The 13,436-nt window shown below is 32.7% G+C and overlaps 2 long non-coding RNA genes across 2 annotated transcripts; one reads left to right on the plus strand and one right to left on the minus strand.

Moving 5' to 3' along the window:
• Positions 1–557: 557 nt before the first annotated feature.
• On the minus strand, positions 558–4,110 carry LOC127861560 (uncharacterized). Its single transcript, XR_008040256.1, has 2 exons — positions 1,356–4,110; positions 558–1,210 (listed from the first exon to the last, which is right to left on the minus strand). It is a non-coding gene; the product is annotated as an uncharacterized LOC127861560 (long non-coding RNA).
• A 3,906-nt stretch (positions 4,111–8,016) lies between these two features.
• On the plus strand, positions 8,017–8,723 carry LOC127861572 (uncharacterized). Its single transcript, XR_008040270.1, has 2 exons — positions 8,017–8,281; positions 8,350–8,723. It is a non-coding gene; the product is annotated as an uncharacterized LOC127861572 (long non-coding RNA).
• The last annotated feature ends 4,713 nt before the right edge of the window (positions 8,724–13,436 follow it).

The raw sequence follows: 13,436 nt of genomic DNA on the forward strand, positions 1-13,436 counted from the left end.
CTGTGAAAAATCATCCGACCAGAACCAGCTGATTATATGCACATCTCCTCTTGGTAGTGAAGCTTCCCATAAAGTTTAATTGAATTCCGGTCATTAATTGCTGAGAAATAGCCCAGACAAAAATTTTGCACGGACGGACACACGCACGGACATACGAAGCAGCGACTATATGCTCCCCCAAAATTTTTGGGGGAGCATAATTAAGCACTAAGATGTTACTTATTTTTTACCCTTAAGTTGTTTTTTGAAATAAGTTTGTTGAGAACTGCAATACAAATTTACATACCAAATATACATCCTTTTACAATTTGTATTGCAATATAGGATTTTTTTCCTATAAAGGTCTTCATAAATAATTCCACATCCTGGGTGTTGCAAGTTATGCTTCAATGGGTCAGTAGGGTGCCAATATAAAGTGTTACATAAACCTGATCTTGTACACACACAAAACACTTTTTATGTGTATCTTAAACTCAAATCTTGTTTATTTAACAATTATCACCAACACCAAATACACTGCAACTCCATTTTATCGCGGTTCGCAGGGTCCAAAGATCATGATATATCAGGCGCACGATATAACTTGTCAGGTCATTCATGCATGTATATGTATGGATTAGCATAGTTTGGCAATTTCAAATGATACAAATTAATTACCAATAGGAAAGTGGTTGACAGCTGGCATAATGTCACTTCAAAGCAAATTCAATACCGTTGTGAAAGGTGACGCACATATGTTATCTTTGATGTTGAGCAAGTTGGGTTTTGTTTGTTGCATTACACAAGCATGAATGTGATACACAAAGAAGGCAAACAATCTAAATTTATGAATGTCTCATTACAAAGAACATTATAGTGGGTGAAAAAAATGGGGTCCACGGCTGATTCACTATATATTGGAAAGCGCGATATACCGGACCGCGATATATTGGAGTTACAGTGCATTGTTATTCTTGTCCTATGTCGATTTCCAACAAGGGCTGTTTGTAAAACATGCATGCCCCCCATATGGGCTGTCAGTTGTAGTGGCAGCCATTGTGTGAATACGTTTTTTGTCACTGTGACCTTGACCTTTGACCAAGTGACCTGAAAATGAATAGGGGTCATCTGCCAGTCATGATCAATGTACCTATGAAGTTTCATGATCCTAGGCTTAAGCATTTTTGGGTTATCATCTGGAAACCATTTTACTATTTCGAGTCACTGTGACCTTGTCCTTTGACCTAGTGACCAGAAAATCAATAGGGGTCATCTGCCAGTCATTATCAATGTACCTATGAAGTTTCATGATCCTAGGTGTAAGCATTCTTGAGTTATCATCATGAAACCATTTTACTGTTTTGAGTCACTGTGACCTTGACCTTTGACCTAGTGACCTGAAAATCAACAAGGTTCATCTGCCAGTCATGATCAATGTTCCTATGAAGTTTCATGATCCAAGGCGTAAGCATTCTTGAGTTATCATCCGGAAACCATTTTACTGCTTAGAGTCACTGTGACCTTGACCTTTGACCTAGTGACCGGAAAATCAATAGGGGTTATTTGCTAGTCATGATCAATGTACCTATGAAGTTTCATGGTCTTGGGCGTAAGCATTCTTGGGTTATCATCCGGAAACCATTTTACTATTTCGAGTCACTGTGACCTTGACCTTTGACCTAGTGACCTGAAAATCAATAGGGGTCATCTGCCAGTCATGATCAATGTACCTATGAATTTTCATGATCCTAGGCCTAAGCGTTCTTGAGTTATCATCCGTAAACCATCTGGTGGACGGACCGACCGACCTACCGACGGACGGACCGACATGTGCAAAACAATATACCTCCTCTTCTTCGAAGGGGGGCATAAAAATACAATAAATGAACAAAAAAGATGTTTTACATGCAACTTTGTACACAATTCCTTGGGTTACATTTTCTAGATTAATTTACACAAGGGACAAAATTGTCACAAAACCAGGTTTTCATTGTGAAAAAAAATCTGATAAAGGGAGAAAACTCAAACTGAATTTTTGAAATGAAAAAAAAAATTAACCCCCTTTGTAAGTTTGTTTTTTAAAAAAATATATTTTTAGTCGTGGCGACCTTGACATTGGAGATATTGACGTGATTCTTTCGTGCAACACACCGTCCCATGATGGTGAACAAATGTGCCAAATGATTTTAAAATCTCACAATGAATGACATAGTTATGGCCAGGACAAGCTCATTTATGGCCATTTTTTACCTTTGAACTCAAAGTGTGACCTTGACCTTCGAGATATCGACGTAATTATTTTGCGCGACACACCGTCCAATGATGGTGAACAAATTTGCCAAATGATTTTAAAATCTGACAATGAACGACATAGTTATGGCCCGGACAAGCTTGTTCCGCCAGCCCGCCAGCCAGCCCGCCAGCCAGCCAGCCCGCCCTCATTCGCCAATCTAATAACCAGTTTTTTCCTTCGGAAAACCTGGTTAAAAACCTGGTTAAAAACCCGAATAACCTTTGAAGCAAAGTTAAACATGATATGGATCTGATATATAATAAGACCTATGAACAATAAAGTGATCTGCAGTTAGCACAAGAATTCAAATCATATAATTCTAATTATAACTGAACCTAATATCTAAATTGCATACCTTAAACTACTTGTTTGAGAAAAATATCATATGTTTCTGTTTTGATTTTACCAATTTACATAAAGTGCCATGTACATTTTCTAAACAGTGATGCAAATGTGCAAATTCATACATGCTATAATTGTTTTCTGATTGAGACATGAGTTTGTAATATAATATAATGACACAAACATAAACATTTAGGTCAAATGAACAAAATACAATATTATGCAAATGACGTAGCACTCAGTTTGCATATAACTTAACAGATCCAATAAATGTAAAAAAATAATAAACAAAAAACAAGAAAAAAGCACATTAAGTAACAGAGTTTTACATTGACTTTAAATACCATACAGAACTTACATCAAAATAAATTATTGCATACACGAGAATCTGTCAAATACAGTTCTTAAATTTAGAATACAACACTGAGCTAAACCATAGCACGTGTACACTGACTAAATCTGAACATAAAAGAGACAAAACAAAAGGGCCACAGGTCCATCGATGCTCACATGAGACACCGATAGCTTAGCTGACCTGATCTGCTTTCATGTTGTTTGAGCCATAACGGAGACTTCTTATTTTTTTAACTCCTTTGTAAAAGATTTCAACTGAGCAGAGTTCAGAAAAAGTTTGAAAATTACGCAACGAAGGTGGCGTCCGGTGCAACATTAAGAAGGTTTGAAAGAAAACTTACAAATCTTTTAATTTTTAATAATTTGTTTTAATATTAATTTGCAATGGTACAGTGTAGTTGACAACCTTGCAACATCTTGAATTGTAAATTTTATGTTTTGTGTCTATAAATGTGACAGCATTCACAATATAATTTAATATAATTTAACATTAGATTATTCTGCAAAATACATGTGCTTCCATAAAGGGAGACCAGTCTATTTAGTATCCATGACGATGAGAGCACTCAATGCTTTTATGAGTAACAGTATGATGAACAAAGTAAATGTAAAAATTTAAAGCTAAAAAATTCTACATTTTGCAACAGAACTTAAATTTATACTTTAAGCTCTAGAGGTAGCTTTGAAAGTTTGAATTCACCAATACATAAATGTACATAAAACACTCCTATTTTAAAGTTTGAATTCACCAATACATAACTGTACATAAAACACTCCTATTTTAAAGTTTGAATTCACCAATACATAACTGTACATAAAACACTCCTATTTTAAAGTTTGAATTCACCAATACATAACTGTACATAAAATACTCCTATTTTACCAGATTGTACATTTTGAAATCTAAAAATAAAAAATAACCCCACAAGAATATACACAAACTAGAAAATTTAGCTGCTTTTCCATTTCACACTCACAAACCACACAGGGCTGTGTTCCATAAACATTTCAAGTAAATCTGTACTTTTAATCTTCAAAGTGCAAACACATAAAAAATGTATATTTTCAAACTCCCAAACAATAATGTCTTTCTTTTCAATTTATCAAACTAAAATGAAATTTAATAATTATTTCACATAATTGTATATCGAGGGTTTGGCGCAAAACTATTGTAACTATGATTTTTTCTCAAAACCACTTTCCACTAAAATTGTACATATTTTCATACCCTGCATCCATAAAAAAAATATCACAGTTATATAATTAACATGTACAATTTTATAGTGATCCTGCAAAAATGTTGTATCTAAAATATGTAAAGAATGTATTGCAACACTATTGTATTTCAAGATACATTAGTGTTGCAATAACATATTTGAATCCAAACAAAAAGTCATATTGCAATACTATGGTATCTATAGATACAATAGTGTTGCACATATAAACTCAGTAGTTATATATTTTCCTTTTTATTGCAACACTATTGTTACTCAAGATACAATAGTTTTGCAAATTAATTTGCATGTATTTTCATATAAATATATTTTGTGCAAAACTATTGTAACTTGAGTTACAATAGTAATGAACCAAGTTTTACTGCATTTCCAATATATTTTCAGTGTAAATAACATTACCGATGTTTGAATTTACACAGGTACATAAGTTTAAGTATGGCATTTCTGACTATGATAAATAACATTTTGATGTTTTAATGTATACAGGTACATAAGGCTAGGTATGGTATTCCTGACTATAATAAATTACATTATTAGGATGTTTGAATTTACACGGGTACATTAGTCGAGGAATGGTATTCCTGACTGTGGTAGAAAACATTAAGAATGTTTGAATTTACACGAGTACATTATTCAAGGTATGGTAAATCTGACTATGGTAAATAACATTAAGAATGTTTAAATTTACACAGGTACATAAGTCAAGGTATGGTATTTCTTACTATGATAAATAACATTAAGGATGTTTGAATTTACATAAGTCAAGGTATGGTACTCCTGACTATGATAAATAGCATTTAGGATGTTTGAATTTACACGGGTACTTTAGTCAAGGTATGGTATTTCTGACCATATGATTAATAACATTTAGGATGTTTGAATTGACACAGGTACATTAGTCAAGGTATAGTATTTCTGACAATGATAAATAACATTTAGGATGTTTGAATTTTCACGTGTACATTAGTCAAGGTATGGTATTCCGGACTATGGTAAATAATATTTAGGATGTTTGAAATTACACAGGAACATTATTGAAGGTAGAGTATTTCTGACTGTAGTAAATAGCATTAAGGATGTTTGAATTTACACCGGTACATCTGAGTATGATAAATAACATTTAGGATGTTTGAATTTACACCGGTACATTAGTCAAGGTATGGAATTTCTGATTATGGTATAAATAACTAGGGATACAAGAGGTTACAAATATAATTAACTGGTTAATCTTTTTCAGTAACCGGTTATTAACCGGTTACCGAAATGCCTTATGTAGTTTAAATAATTTATAGTACGTAAAAAATGTCATACAGCTCGAACCGCTCCGTAGAAACAAAAGTTATTTCAAATTTGAAATCGCTTGTGTTGATAACATGCCAGTTTGATAATAAAATGTACTATACAAATTATTTTCATAATTTTGTAAATGTATGCTATATATTTTTTTATTTTTCCTGTGTAAATGCATAGGAGTAAAAAATTAAAGAACTACACAATGTTCATTTTTATGTTTTATTAACTTATTTTTGGTTGGGCCGCTTATATTACGTTTGCGTCGTATCGTTCACAAAAATGGCATATTCCTTTGTTCGTTCTGTTATAATATTTAAAACTCAAATGGCCTTAATATAGAAATGTTTTTTTCCTTTCAATGCGACGTAAAGTGGGCTATGTGTGTTCAACGAATCCGCACCTCTTCTTTTTCGATAATTGCATACAATGTATTTTGTTGTTTGCATTTTAGCGTTTGTAGATGAAGCTGTATCGTTTGATTTTCATTTTACAATAAAAAATGTGCATAAAATAAAGGACACAAAAGCAAATTAAATTAATTTTGAACGAAATGTATGTTGAATATTTAATATAATCAGTACATTTATTAAATAGCGATGTAACTAAGTATAATGATCTTGAATACTGATAGTTACGTATGTTTGTAAACGTACCATAGCGCACAAATTTTACGCAATTACACGAATACAAAATTTAATGGGTTTATTTTTAAAATATTTCTATTTGATGTTTAATAATTTAATTAGTTCATAATTTGCTTTCTTAAATAAAACTTGCATCGGACAGTAATGGTCGTATTGTTGGACGTACATTATCACAATGATATTAATTTTTAACTCGTAAAGATTGTAACTACGAATGCAATTCTTCATAAAATTGTTACTTATAAACACGGTATTTTCGCGAGCAATCAGTGCTGGATATTGGTTAACAAAACATCAAAATAAGCCGTCCAAAGTCTCAACTGTTTTTATTGCGAGTTCAATAAACGTGGCAATTACGTCTTCGCTAATACCGGTAGATCCCACTCACCGCAGTTCGCGAGTTAAATTTAGTGAGTCAAAAGACTAATAGTATCAGTTATCAAAACGTACCCCCTATTTGTTATCACAAAGGTATTGATTAATTGCTTTATTACTTTGTTGACATTTTATTTATTACCGGCAATGGTGCGGCCTGTTGTTCTTACAAGTCGCCAGCGCCAGTTGGCAGGATGCCACACGAAAAAAGTAAACAAGTACGAATTATTCCATGAAAAAAGCAACATAATCAAATATTTTTTTCTAGGTTAACCTTTTCCGAAAATGTAAACGATTAACTGGTCGTTTCAGAAGGTTAACCGGTTAGCCGGTTTACTTCTTGCATCCCTATAAATAACATTAAGGATGTTTGAATTTACACGGGTATATTAGTCAAGGTATGGTATTCCTGACTATGATAAATACTTTTAGGATGTTTGAATGTAAACGGGTACATTCGTCAAGGTATAGTATATCTGACTATGATATAACATTAAGGATATTTGAATTTACACAGGACATATTAGCCAAGGTATGGTATATCTGACTATTATAAATAACATAAAGGATGTTTGAATTTACAAGGGTACATTGGTCAATGTATGGTATTTCTGACTATGATAAGTAATATTTAAGATGTTTAAATTTACATGGGTACATGAGTTAACGTATAGTATTGCTGGCTATGATAAATTACATTTAGGATTTTTGAATTTACACGGGTACATTAGTCAACGTATGGTATTGCTGACTATGATAAATAACATTTAGGATGTTTGAATTTACACCGGTACATTTGTCAAAGTATGGTTTTCCTGACTATGATAAATTACATTAAGGATGCTTGAATTTTAACACCGGTACATTTGTTAAGGTATGGTACTCCTGACTATGATAAATAGCATTTAGGATGTTTGAATTTACACGGGTACATCAGTCAAGGTGTGGTATTCCAGACTATAATAGTAAATAACATTAAGGATGTTTGAACTTACACAGGTACATTAGTCAAGGTGTGGTACTCCTGACAATGATAAATAGCATTTAGGATAATTTTACACAGGAACATCAGTCAAGGTATGGTACATTATTTAAGGTATGGTATTTCTGGCTGTGGTAAATAGCATTTAGGATGTTTGAATTTACACAGGTTTATAAAGCAAGGCATGGTATATATGACTATGATAAATAACATTTAGGATGTTTACATTTACACCGGTACATAAGTAAAGGTATGGTATTTCTGATTATGGTACATAACATTTAGGATGTTTGAATTTACACTTGTAAATTAGTCAAGGTATGGTATTCCTGACTTTGATAAATAACATTAAGGATGTTTGAATTTAAACGGGTACATTAGTCAAGGTATGGTATATCTGACTATGATAAATAACATTTAGAATGTAAGAATTTACACGGGTACATTAGTAAAGGTATCATGGCATTCCTTACAGTGGTAGATAACATTTAGAATGTTTCAATTAACACCGGTTTATTTGTCAAGGTATAGTATATCTGACTATGATAAATAACATTTGGGATGTTTGAGTTTACACGGGTACATCTGAGTCAAGGTATGGAATATCTGACTATAAATAAAAACATTTCGGATGTTTGAATTTACACTGGTACATTAGTCAAGTTACGGTATTTCTGAGTATGGTAACTAACATTTAGGATATTTGAATCACATGGGTACATTAGTCAAGGTATGGTATTCCTGACTATGATAAATAGCATTTAGGATGTTTGAATTTACACGGGTACATCAGTCAAGGTATGATATTTCAGACTATGGTAAATAACATTAAGGATGTTTGAATTTACACAGGTACATATTAAGTCAAGGTGTGGTATATCTGACTATGAAAAATAACACTCAGGATGTTTGAATTTAAACGGATACATTATTCAAGGTATGGCATATTTGACTATGATAAATAACATTTTGATGATTGAATTTACAAGGGTACATTAGTCAAGGTATGATATTTCTGACTATGATGAATAACATTAAGGATGTTTGAGTTTACACGGTCGGGTACATCAGTCAACGTATGGTATTGCTGACTATGATAAATAACATTTAGTACAATTAAGTTAAATGTACACGGGTATTGGTGTTTTATCAGTACCAATATGGTTTCATGAGTTAAATCTGATGCAACGACCAAGAAATTCAAAGGAGGATTCTGTTGAATCAAATTGAAATGGGAAAAAGACAGAGACCTCATAAGGGGCCTTTTCACAGATTTTGGCATGTATTGAAGATTGTCATTAAATGCTTTATATTGATAATTGTAAACATTGGATCAACAAAGCTCCAGTAAAACAAGAATGAAATAAAAAAAGAAGAAAAAAAACAGTAACCCTCAGCTGAGCTGGAATCACTGACCCCTGGAGTCCTGGAGTAAACGTCTACCGCTAAGACCACTCGGCCATCTGTGCTTATACAATGATTGATGTATTTGATATTTTATATACCGTAAGCAATCCTCGTAGATTATCAAAATATAAAAACAACATCAGAACTCTCCAAATTATTCATTTGTTTCCTGTTGCAACGCTTTATAATTTCAGGTTTTTAAATTGTCAAAAGATGCATAATGGATAATTTAGAGCATCGTAATTGTTCCGAATTTTACTGTTTCCTCACCAAATATCATAACTATAACGAAAATTTGCAAATCTGAAACAACTTTTTTTGATTTTTTCAATTTACCAAAACGTGAAAAAGGCACATTTAATGCTTTGCAAAGCTCATGCCATTCCATTGGTGTCCACCATACATTCTTCTTTCTCCTCCTTTATGAAAATTTTGTATGAAAGTTACTGATGAAGTAATGTTTGGATGTTAGCATTAAGTATCATTTTAATGTTTTGGATTTTTTGTTTTGTTTGTTTATAATGAAGTTATGGACCTAAACATTAGAAATATAGGAATAGTGTGTAATTATAACAATACATGTTTTAATTGCATAATGCAGACTTTTAATTCACATATCAATTGCCAATTATTTCACAAGTTCTGCAATTAAATGACTGTCTTTATACATTATTTGATTATAACTATGGCATTTTAGTATAATGGCATACAATGGGAATTAAACAAATCTTTGCTAAATAAAAAAAAATAAGATTAAGGAAATAACATATTTCAATTTTATATTAAAGGTACTTAAGGTAAATCTACTTTTGTAAATATTAAAGATACCTATCATATCAAGACTTAAGTGTTTATTTTCACTTGCAACTGTTATGTGGCATTGTATCAATGATTATTGATATTATTATCATAATACACTCATTTAAATTTGTTTATTTTGATGGAATGTTATTTTGTAAGATACCAGTCTTGTCAGTTGTAAGTACCTGGCCAGTCATGGTGTGCATTTTCTACTGTAACAGTTGAAATGAAACCAACCGTCCATCGAAGTATACTTAATTTAATGTCATTAAAAGATTTCTTCCCTTCTTTATAATTACGTTATAAAATTAAGGTTATAAACAAAAGGACATGTCCATTAAAAATCTTCCTTTATAGTTACAATATTTCTTGGATATGTCAAAACCATCAATTTTAGATAAAAACTTAGTGCAAAAGTAATGTATCTTTAGATACAATAGTTTTGCACCAAATTATATTGGCTAAAAAGGAATAAATTTTAACGCAACAGTATTGTATCTTGATATTAATCAAATACATTTAAATGAATCAATATTTAAACAAATTGTTAACTGTTATGTTTAAATACAGTTATTTACTACAAGTTTTAGCCTGGTTTTTATCAGGAAGTGAAAATTAGGGAAACAAGGATGTTTTTTTGATCTCCTGTAAAATTCTAAAAATGTGAGTTACAATAGTTTTGCGCCAAACCCTCGATATAAAAATTTAACTTAACTCAAAGTGCTCAATTTAAGGTTAAATATAAAGTATATCTTCTGATGTTCATGAAACAATCACAAATTTAGGCACAATAATAGCCATGTATAATGCATATCTACATTCGTAACAACTTTATCCCGACATAAATTCCTACAAACATTGGTTCCTACGCTATACATTCTACAAAGACAGACATTTGATTGTTTCCAAATAAGACCTAACAAAAATAAGTGCCAATTAACTATTCCAAGATGCAGATTTTTTTCTTCTTAACCTGGAAATCATAGTCAACAAGTTTTGCAGTTAATTTGGATATAAGCGTCCATCTTTGGTGTACACTGTAAATGTTAAACAATTTAAATGGCTCCTTGTTTTAAAAAAAATGTCATAATAATGGCTACAGCTTTTAATTAATGGAAATCTGGTGGAAATGTCTGTTTGTTCCTACATGTATATGTTTATGACACCATTGACCCATATAACATTTACTACAATCACAAAATGTTTTTTAATGAGATACAAAAAATCTCTACCAATCTTAAATACATAACTACAAATTAGGGACAATTTAGGTGCTGATCATGGAAATTTCTACATGCACATTGAGATGTACAATTCAACAGCATCAATTTTGAAAATTTTGATTCCGATTATTGCTTAGGCTTGTGCACACGGTAGGTGATTACTAAACAACACTTAACCCTTTCCCACTAAGAGGCAAAATGAATGCTATGTGCAAACAGCATAAAACCAGAATAAGCTGGGAGTAACTCGCAGTCTGTTCAGGTTTTATGCTGTTTGCTGCTCATCAGTATCAAAGGGTTGGAAATGAAGCCTTTAAAACTTAAATCTAGTTAGAACGGTTTTCAATTAAATATATCTTTTGAAGAGACTACAAACACGTCAAAATACGTATCTAAGTGGTAAAGTTTTAAGCACTCGCCTGTACCTTGAGGAACTGAACTATTCTGAGCAGCAGTTTTCACAAGGTTTCACTTTAGCCATATCAGGAAATTTGCCCTGTCCCCTGTCGGCCATTTTTTTAAATTGCCATAACCATTTGGAAACCAGTCTAAAATAAAATCAGAACACATTTACTTAGCAAGTTTCGTGATAAGGCAGAAAATGTTAATGCTAGAGAATTCAGGTTTAATATAAAAGAAAAGACAAGAGCACCGCATAACGGTTGCCACGCTCGGCTGCGAAAGCTTGTCAGAATTTTTATTTTTTTGAAAAAGGTCACAGTGACCTTGACCTTTGACCTAGTGTCCCAACAAGAGATGTGTTTAACACAATGCCCCCTCCTGCGCCACATTGAAATAAAATTTCTATTTATCATTTGACAGGTATACCAATCAACTCACTTTAAAGGTTATTACTTCCCTTGAATTTTGTCCAATCCAACCGGGGCGGAGGGGGGGAGGGGGGGTCTCGCAGTCAATTATGACCATGTCAGACATCACTGACAACCAAGGCCTGTGGTTTAAAAGAGATCATAACCAGAGTTGATCATGTATCTATGGACATTAGTCCACAGGTATGTAATAAACATCAAAGAAATTATAATTATATCATTTAAAAAAACTTTGACAAATCAATCATTTGGGTTATAAATAATCAATATAATAAATCTGAACAGTAACTGTGAAAAGAACTTCAATTCTTGGTAAGGAAATATATAATATGAGATTTATAATTATATAAATTACTTCCCTTGAAAATAATTGTCTGTAACAAATCTCTATTTTTAGTAGCAAATAATTAAAAGCCACTACTGTGACTGTAGATTCACAACTCAAAATGTGCAGCTCCATGAGATACACATGCATGCCAAATATATAAAGTGGCTATGTTCAATATTGAATAATTTTCTCCCTTTTTAAAGCTTATAACTTCCCTTAAATCTGTATTTTTTACCATAGACCTTAAAGGATGACCTTGACCTTTTACCACAATGTGTTTGTCAGAAACACAATGCTGCCTACTGCGCCGCTTTGATTTATTTAACAAAAATATATACGTGCGCAGGTCAGATAACTATGTCCATTTAAAGCTTATTACTTCCCTTGACTTTGTTTTTTCGACCCTAGACCTTGAAGGATGATGTTCACCTTGAAATTTTACCACTCAAAATGTGCAGCTCAATGAGAGACACATGCATGCCAAATATCAAGGTGCCATCTTCAACATTTAACAAGATGTGTTTGTGAAACACAATGTCCCCCTATATGACGTTTGACCTTGAAGGATGACCTTGACCCTTCACCACTCAAAATGTGCAGCTCCATGAGATACACATGAATTTCAAATATAAAATTGCTAGCTTCAATATTGCAGAAGTGACATTACATGAGCAATTTTGACCCATATATTTGACTTTGAAGGATGACCTTGACCTTTCACCACTCAAAATGTGCAGCTCCACGAGATACACATGCATGCCAAATATCAAGTTGCTATCTTCAATATTGCAAAAGTACTCATAAAATGAGCGATTTTGGCCACATATATTTGACCTCTGACCTAGAAGGATGACCTTGACCTTTCACCACTCAAAATGTGCAGCTCCGAGAGATACACATGCATGCCAAATTTCAAGTTGCTATCTTGAATATTGAAAATAAGCGATTTGGGCCACATATATTTGACCTCTGACCTTGAAGGATGACCTTGACCCTGACCTTTCACCACTCAAAAAGTGCAGCTCCATGAGATACACATGCATGCCAAATATCAAGTTGCTATCTTCAATATTGCAAAAGTACTCATAAAATGAGCGATTTTGGCCACATATATTTGACCTCTGACCTAGAAGGATGACCTTGACCTTTCACCACTCAAAATGTGCAGCTCCATGAGATACACATGCATGCCAAATTTCAAGTTGCTATCTTGAATATTGAAATACTGCAAAAGTGTACATTAAATTAGCGATTTTGACCCATATATTTGACCTTTGACCTTAAAGGATGACCTTGACCTTGAGCTTTCACCACTCAAAATGTGCAGCTCCATGAGATACATATGCATGC

Source organism: Dreissena polymorpha, chromosome 16 (genome assembly GCF_020536995.1).
Source record: "Dreissena polymorpha isolate Duluth1 chromosome 16, UMN_Dpol_1.0, whole genome shotgun sequence".
Lineage (NCBI taxonomy): Eukaryota > Metazoa > Mollusca > Bivalvia > Myida > Dreissenidae > Dreissena > Dreissena polymorpha.